This window comes from Megascapheus bottae, unplaced genomic scaffold, assembly GCF_031878675.1.
Source record: "Megascapheus bottae isolate mThoBot1 unplaced genomic scaffold, mThoBot2.hap1 HAP1_SCAFFOLD_41, whole genome shotgun sequence".
Classification (NCBI taxonomy): domain Eukaryota; kingdom Metazoa; phylum Chordata; class Mammalia; order Rodentia; family Geomyidae; genus Megascapheus; species Megascapheus bottae.
This window is the reverse complement of record NW_028327585.1, coordinates 6052313-6061830: the sequence shown is the minus strand read 5'-3', so window position 1 is coordinate 6061830 and position 9518 is coordinate 6052313.

The window sequence follows — 9518 nt, the reverse complement described above, 5'->3', positions numbered from 1 at the left end:
CCAAGTTGCCTTCAGACAGTAATTCTACTTCAGAGTCCTCAGAAGGGTCTCCTTCCTCATGAGAAACAGAATGTCCTTCCTGAGTTAAGAGGGGGATGGATTCTGGTTTGTCGAATGGAGATTGAGTCTCTTTTAGTGAGATGGATGGGTCTGGATATTCTGTGAGGATGGATTCACTTTCCTCCAATGAATCCAGTATTGAGAGTACACTTGCTGCTTCCCATGGGGACATTTTCCATGAGCCCAGCGTGTGCCCCTTCAGCTTGTACAATAAGTGGAGTGTTACTCTGACTCAGATGGACTGACTCTGGGTGGAGTGTGAAAGGAAACGGAAGGAAATCTGGCTGCTCTTTTTCTTCCTCCATAGTATCTGCAGGTTCAACTGTGTCACACATGGGGTTCAGAGCAAAAGGTATATCCACAGGACTCTAAACCTGTTTGGTAATTTCTACAGAAGGCCCATGCTTTCTGGAGTGCAGTGATGATTCTCTGTCTCCATCAGTCACCAGCTCCATTGGTGGGTTTTTCATCCGGAGTTCAGGATAAGCTCTTCCACGATGACCCAAACCTAAGAATGGAAATAGGTACAGAGGGACTCTGCAAGTTGAAGTGTCACTCAACTTCCATGAGGATCTAATGGAGGAACCTGTAGAACTGGATTTTGGACTGAACACTGAGGAGGTGTAGGGTCTTTCTAATGAGTGCTTATTCCCGAGTCCTTTCAGAGGACAGACATTACCTGGCTGACACCACCCATAAAGGGCATTTTGCCAAGCTCTGTAGAAGTAAGGGCCAACCAATATCTAGACCACATGGGCTTCCTACTCACAGGCTCTGAGGCACCCACACCAGGACTTCTACTTTTTCTTGGTCTTACTGGTCGCACATTCCTCCAGCTGGTCAAAAAGTATGTGTTTAGAAGAGCAGGTCCAAAGCCGGCATGTGGAGCCTCATATAGAGCTTGAGTTGTGTCAGGGTGTGGCAGTTCTTGGACTCGTAGAAATCACTGGGGTAGAAGTCCATTCACATCGTATAGATGGAACAGATGATGCTGTGGGCACATTCTGTACAAGGAAAGTGAGAGCCTTCTCTCTCCATCCTGAGCCTTCTACCAAAGCCCCTTTCTTGCAGGACTCTAATGCTGTGGCTGTCCTGCAGAGATGTGCACTTATGTGCTGGGAGGGGGGGTAAGAGACACTCGAGAACAGGATGGCTTTACACCCCACTTCCAGAAGCTTCTGAGAGAGGCCTCTATGCATCTGTCCAAAGTAAACGCACCTTAAATTAAGTAAATAAATGCTCTAAATAAATCAATAAGTGAATGCTCTAAATAAAGAACTAAATGCTCATTCCTCTAATCTTAGCCACCCAGCAGGTTGAGCTCTGAAGATCACAGTCATTAACTAGGCGTAAGTGCTAGCCTGGTCTCAGGCTCATGGAGCCTTTCTTAGGTAAGATCCAAACTTAACTGTCACTATTCCCCTTACCCTTCACAAGACATTTTGCTTCACAGTGCCTTCTCAGCTTGCATTTTGCCTCTTGCACATTTTTTTGCTAGTCCTGGGACTTGACCTCAGAGCCTGACCATTGTTCTTAGGCTTTCTTTAGGCTATAGCTGTCCCACCAAGCCACAGCACCACTTCCAGCGTTTTCTATGTATATGGTACTGAAGAATCAAACCGGAGTCTTTTTGTGTGGTAGCCAAGCACTCTACAAATAGATGAAACACCCAGGCCATCTTGCACATATTTTTCACTTCAATCTACTATGACGTTGTTAGGTTTCTGTATCCTAATCTATTTTTCTCCCTGATGAATATCTGTGCTGTCATCTGTAAAAATGCAAGTGGGAAAATTACAGAAGCATTGGTGACATAAAAAAGTCTTACAGACATAGATAAGTGTTCATTCTTTGTAGGAGAAAGGATATTTTGATATGATGATGACTATTTATAAATACTTTATCACGGTTTAGAGTTTGGCCCAGTGGTAGAGTGCTTGCCTAGCATCCATGAAGATCTAGGTTTAAGTCTTTAATATCACACAGATATAAAAATCCATATGGCAATGTGGCTCAAGTGGCAGAGGGCTAGACTTGGGAAAAGCCAAGAGCAGTGCTCAGGCCCTGAGTTCAAGCCCCAGGAATGGCAGAGAAAACAAAAGAAAAGAAAAGAAAAGAAATGTGCTTTTTACAAGTTATTCACTCACAGCATTTGCCTCTGAATTCTTCGCTTCTGCATCTTGTGACTTATCCCTTTCCCTCAATGTAGACAAGAAAAACAGATTTTATTACTTGCTATCCTGTTGTCCAATCTTTGGATATTAATTCAAAATACAATATTGCCTGAGATATTGTGTGTGTGCATGTGTGTGTGTATCTGCCAATGTGTGCATGCACACATGTGTACAGGGTTTAGGGCTTACTCATAGGGCCTGTGTGATAACCCTCAGCATCTTTTCCTCAAAGGTATTGGTCTTTCACTTCTAGCTTATTATAGCTAATTGGAGTTGAGAGATTCACTCAATTTCTTGCCCTGTGCATTGGAACCCAGTGCTGGGTTCTCATATTGTTAATTGTAGCTATAGAGAAGGCTGAGGTCTGGGGATCCTCGTTAGAATCCAGCCCCTGAAAGAAAGTCACTGATAGAAATCTTTATCTTCAGTTAAGCACGAATAAATAAGGCAAAAGTGGAACTGTGGATCAGTTCCTCTTGTACCAGCCATGAGAAAATTAGTAATTGACAGCACCTGGTCCCTGAGAGAAATCCTTAGCACTGGTTCAAAAAAAGAAAGAAAATAATGAAAAAAATTAAAACTTGCTGAGGAATCCATAAGGATAAACATGCCTGTGAATAATCTTGTCATTTCAGATTCCCTCAAGAGCTTATGTCTCTCTATATTTTATCAAGTTTTTTTTAAAGATATTTACATATTTTCTATCTTTCTTAAACAGAGATAGCCATCCACAAAACACAAACAAAACTCTCACACGGTATACCACCCACCCATAAGTGTCTGGCTATGTATATATGTATAGTCATATGTATTGATCTGTCTCTCTATACTAATATATAAATACATAAACACATGTATTTAGACAAACAGGAAACATACATAGATAGGTCATAGGCATTTCTAGATTTTGTGCAAGTCTTCTGAGTGCAACATACCATTGTATTGTTTGTCAAGTTAGAGTCCCTCTAAGTTTTGGCCAGCTTCTTGTCCTTTGATACTTTTTTGTGCCAGTCCTGGGTTTGGAACGCTAGGCCTGGATGCTGTCACTGAGCTTGAGCTTCTTGCATTCAGTAGTTTATTGCAGATAAGAGTCTCATGGAGTTTCTGTCCTGGGCTGGCTTTGAATTATGATCCTCAGATCTCAAACTCCTGAGTAGCTAGGATGACAATCTTGAGCTACCAGTACCTGGTTCCTTTGCCTCTTTTACCCTTTTTTTGGCCCCACCACAGCCATGGTATCTACCTTCCTATGTTCTCTCCACCTGCCTCCAGACAGGAGTCTGACAGATGCTTTTGCTTTCCACCCACTTATTCATGTCCTCCTCTGTATTGGCTGACAGCTAAGACATGCACTCACTTGTCTGGATGCCAAACACAAAGCCATGTGATTGTTTCTCAGTCTGGAACATCCTATCAGATTTATAGCACCACAGAGGGTCAGGTTGATGCTCCTCCAGGGCTTCTTAAATTGTTCTCATATTAATCCACAACACGTTTGTCATCACTTGTCCAGCTAATTCATGGCCTCAACCAGCATTCCCTACAAACTTAGATCCCAATACCATGAGGACACTCAAGGGTGCATTAGGAGTGTGACCAGCAGGTGGATGTGAGCCTGTCTAACTTGGGGGGGATTTCTCCACCACAGGAAATGGAATACAAATTTAGTATCTGCTTTCATGAGGTGACAATTTCTGGCAGATGTTCTTATCAAATGTGGCACTGCCTACTTCCAGCTTAAAACATGGGTTGATGACCCAGCATAACAGAGGATGTATTCATCCAGGCACAACACATAGGCTGGGACCCTGAAGTTTCAGGTAGCATTTGGCTTTGAAGGTCATGAGATCTTAGTCTACAAATGATGAGCCCCCTCCCGTGAGGCATAGCAAACGGAGCCAAAGTGCAACCCAGTTAAGCACCAGATCAAGCTTCCCTTCTTCAGTAGGGTATGGTTTGAAAACTGTGCATAGCTTCTGTTTGAAGCCAGTCCAGAAAGGAAAGTCCATGAAACCCTCATTTCCAGTTAACTGCCAAGAAAAAGCCAAAGATAGAGATGAAGCTCAAGAGAGGTAGAGAGCCATCTGAAAAGAATGGTTACACCCTGCAACATCCTCATTATCTGATCTTGAAAACATCTCTGCGTGCATCCCAGCATGCAGCCAGCATCTGCGGGTGACAGTGACCCCTGCGCCCATTGGCAATCTGCACTGTCTCTGACATCTGTAATGTGAACCTCATTCTGTTGGGTTTGTGAAGAGGTGTCAACCCTGCAGAAGGAACCAACTGTGCCCTAACTCCCACTGTCCCCTGGGGCCCCTAGCATTCCCCCATCTGCACCCCTCCTGTGGCTTCTGATCCTAGGGAGCCCTCCTGCCCTGTCCAACACTCACATGAAGTGCATATTTCTTCTCCTGGGGCAACTTCTCCACATAGAGTACATGACATGCCCACTCTCCAGGCACGGGGAGATCCTGCCAAAGTAGCAAATCAGTGATAAGGACATAAAGTGATGAATAGAATTTTAGATCCTGATGGTAGACAGCCTGCAAAATCCAAGGGAGAATGGAATTGGAGGGGACCAGGGATCAGGATGTGGGCATGGAGCTTCCCTGCCAAGGGGGTGGGGGAAGTCACAGGCTGGGGGATGCACAGGATGATCCATGGGCCCTGTGCAGCTACTGGGTCACCCCCTTCTGCATCTCAGCCTTTGGCTTTGAGCTCTGTGATCGTCAAGATGTGCACAGTCTGTACTCTGGCTGGCAGAAGAAAGGACCCTGGGAAGACAATTGTAGACCCTTTGTGAGTGTAGGAAGGGGTAGGCTGGACACCCAGTCCAAGAGGAGCTAAAACAGGAGTCGAAGGGTGTGCAAGGAGTGGGTGTGAGGGTTGTGGGCAGTCACAGTCACGGCAGAGGTGGCTCTGTCTGTGGGGTGAGTGCCTCCCTGCAGGCACAGCACTGGAGATATCAGAGATCCACATGAAAAGGAAAAGCTGAAAATGGCCCTATGGTTCACATGGTAGAGCATCAACCTTGAGCAAAAGAGCTCAGGGACAGTACCCAGAACCTGAGTTCAAGCCTCATGACTGTAAAAGAAAAAGAACCAGGACTATGAGAGGGAACCTGGTACTCTCTTGGTCTAATCAGACACAAGAAGAGGCCAGGATAGACTGTGGAAAAACACAGAGAATATCTTCCCCCAGCTCATCCTGTCCTGCATGCAGGGACAGCCATGTTACTAGGGCTACGGTGAGATCCTCTTCACCCCTGTGCTGCCATCTGAATTGTAGGCCTCTGTCCTGGCATGGGGTGTCCTGATGGCTGAGCAGGTGCCCTAACCCTAGATGGAGAGCAGCCACTGACTGTGGTAGCTAAGGAGAGATTTGTTCCATAGCTATCAGGTCATATGAAATTTTGAATTGCCTCTTCGATTTCTTTAAAGAATGACATTGGGATGTTGATGGGTATTGCATTGAATTTGTAGATAGCCCTTGGCAAGATTGTCATTTTCACTATATTGATTCTTCCAATCCAGAAGCATGGGAGCTTTTTCCATTTCCTTAGTTCTGCTTTAATTTCCTTTTTTAGGGTTTTAAAGTTTTCATCTATGGTATCCATGTTTGGATGTGCTAACACTGCCCTTAATGGGGCACTTCAATCACACAATCCAACAACAATAAATGTCATTTGACATTCACTGGTAGGTGGTGCTGGGAAAAAGACTGATGTGCCAACTCCATGCTGGCTTGACCTATGCCATCTTCAAAACTGGAGCAAGTGGGGCTCCTCTCTCCATGACACCTTTTGTGTACTACCCCAGGAGGACCTTTACCTTGAGACAAAATTATGAAGACTATCTCTACCAGCAAAGATTCCAGTGAGATGTGCCTACATGGATAAAGCTAAAATCTCACTAAAGTGAGGTTGTTGGCAGTGCTGGAGCCTGAACTCAGGGCCTGGGCACTAAGCATTTGTACTCAAGATTAGCCCTTTACCACTTGAGCCCAAACTCCATTCCCAGCTGTTTTTATTTTTGGTAGTAAGAATCTATCAGACTTTCCTGTTCTAGGTGACTTGGAACTTCCATACTCAGATCTCAGCCTCCTGACCAGCTTGGATTAAAAGTGTGGATCATCCTTGCCCCACACCTGAGGACTTCTGCCAGCACATTTTTTCTCAAAAATTGGAAGAAGAAGTTGAGGGAGGGTTGGGCTCATCCTGCCCTGCATATGAAGGAGAGCATCAGCGCCTGAAATTCATTCCCTGTTGTAGGCTGCTGGAGGAAAAGGAAGCAAATAGGCACAGGCTGGCAGCAGATGCCACAGAACAACTTGTGACCAAGACTCCCAGAGCAGACCTCAGAATCGATGACAGAGTTGGATCTACCCAGTAACAGAGGCAGTGGTGACACCTGAAACTGCGCGTTTGAGCCTTTGCTGCTAGTAAACAGGGCCACCTATGTCTCAATGAGAAAGGTGAGATTTTGGTGGAGAAGGTGAGATTAAACATTACGTATCATGCAAGAAGACAGACTATAAGGGGTCTTTTATTATTCCAAGTGAAATTTTGGATTTCCTCTTCTGTTTCTTTAAAGAATGACATTGGCATATTGATGAATATTGCACTGAATTTGTAGATAGTCCTTATCAAGATTGCCATTTTTACAATATTACTTCTTCCAAAGCAGGAGCATAGGTTTTTGCATTTCCTCAGTTCTGCGTTAATTTCCTTCTCCAGGGTTTATAGTTCCATCAAAAAGGTGTTTTACATTCTAAGTTAATTCCTAGGTATTTTATTTTCTTTGATAGCAAAATGAGTTGCTATCCTGATTCTTGCCTCATTCCTCTCATTTGTTGGCATATAGGAAGGCAGTTGACATTGAGGGTTAATTTTATACCCTGCTACCTTAGCAAAGTTTTATATCAGCTCAAGCAGCTTCGGAGTAGAGTCTATAGGGTTCTTTAAATACAGAATCATGTGATCTGTAAGGAGAGAAAGTTTCAGTTCCTCTTTCCCTTTTCCTCCTCACTCCAGTTAGAATGGCCAAGATCCAGAAATCTAATAACGTATGCTGGAGGGGATGTGGCCAGGAGCGATCACTACTACACTGCTGGTGGGATTGCAAACTCGTTCAACCACTATGGAAAGCACTATGGCAGTATCCCAAAGAGACTAAACATAGAGCTCCCCTGTGACCAGCAATTTCACTACTTGCCAATCGTCCAGATAGGACATACTAAATTCACTAGAACAATACCATTTATCACAGCACTATTTACTATAGCAAAGGTATGGAACCAACCCAGATGCCCGTCAGTTGATGAGTAGATCAAATATGGCATTTTTACACAATGGAATTCTGTGCTTCTGTCAGAAAGAATGACATGGACGAATTTGTAAGGAAATAGAAAGACTGTAAAGTTTAGAAATTAGTTTCTGTCTCCTTCTCTCTCTCCTTCTCTATCTCTGTAAAATTTAGAAGTTCCTGTTTCTCTCTCTTTCTGTCTCTTTTCTCTCTCTCTCTCTCTCTCTCTCTCTCTCTCTCTCTCTCTCTCTCTCTCTCTCTCTCTCTCTCTCTCTCTCTCTCTCTCTCCAATCCTTAGGCTTGAACTCAGGCCCTGAGCTACTTTTGCTCAAGGTTAGCACTCTACCATTTGAACCACAGTGCTGCTTCTGGCTTGCTGTTTTCACGTAGTATTGAGGAATCTAACCCAGGCCTTCATCCTTGATAGGTTAGCACTCTACCACTAAGCCACACAGTCAGCTTTTAGAGGTTTCTGACAAAGGTTTTCCTACATGCTATTATTTCTTCTGTGAGTGCTCTTAATGCTTGCTGAAGGTTGACTTTGTTTAGAAGACTTACCCTAATGCTCCCATATACAGAGATTCTCTATATAGCTAAATGTTTTTCATTACTCAGAATTTCTCTATTGTGTGTGTATGTTCAGTCAGACTGACTTCTGATTAAAAGTCATTGCACATTTGTTCTATTCATTAGTTTTCTTTTCTTCTATGGGAATCAGGTTTGTGATGAACACGGAAGTATGCCTTCCAGGTCAAACACTTTCCACATTTGTAATATTCATAAGGTTTTTCTCTCCTAGGTGCATTTTATACTTAGTCATGCGTTCATGATGGATTTTTTCATATTCTTATATTCATACGATTTTTATCCTGTGTCTGTGTGGTATCATGCAAACTCAACTATGAGTTCTTCAAAAAAATTTCCCTTTCATTTTATTCATAGGATTCTATCCTGTGGGTGTTTAGTGATAAATCTTGACTTGTGCCTTCTGGGGAAAAGACTGAACATTTGCTACATTCATTAAGGGTTTGATCTTGTGTTGGTTCTGTGACACAAGCTGAGTTTACTTCCACAGACTAAAAAGTCTTTCCTATTTATTACATTGCTAAGGCTTCTCATATGTGTGAACTCTCTTACGCTTCCTGAAGGGTGAATACTGCACGAAAGACTTTCAACTTTGGTTATATTCCTAAGGTTTCTAATATGTGTGAATTCTGTTATGCCCCCTGTAATGTGACTTCCATCTGAAGGTCTTACCACATTTGATGCACTCGTACAGTTTCTCTCCTGTGTGTGTTCTCTGATGCTATTTGAAGGAAGTCTTCCATTTGAAAGACATTCCACATCGGTTACATTCATAAGGTTTTTCTCCTGTTTGAATTGTCTTATGCATGTTGAGGTTTGGCTTCTGTGTGAAGGACTTTCCACATATGTTACACTCATAAGGTGTTTCTCCTGAGTATATTCTCTGATGAACATGGAGTTTTACCTTCCATTTGAAAGACTTTCTGCATTCACTACATGCATAAGTTTTCTCTTTGTGTGTGTTCTATTATGCCCATCAAGATATGACTTCCACTTGAAGGTCTTTCCACATTTGTTGCACACATAAGGTTTCTCTCCTGTGTGTGTTCTTTGATGCAATTTGAGGGAAGATTTCTGTCTGAAACACTTTACACATTGGTTACATTCATAAGGTTTCACTCCTGTGTGTATTCTCTGATGAACACGAAGTTTTCCCTTCCCTTGAAAAGACTTTCCACGTTCATTACACTTATAAGATTTCTCTCCTGTGTGTGTTATTTGATGAACTCGAAGGTGTATCTTCTGGGTGAAAGACTTTTCACATTTGTTACATTCATAAGGTTTCTCTTCTGTGTGTCTTCTCTGGTGCAAAGTGAGGTATGATTTCAGTCTAAAAGTCTTCCCACATTTATCCCATTCATAAGATTTCTCTTCTGTGTGAGATCTCTTATGT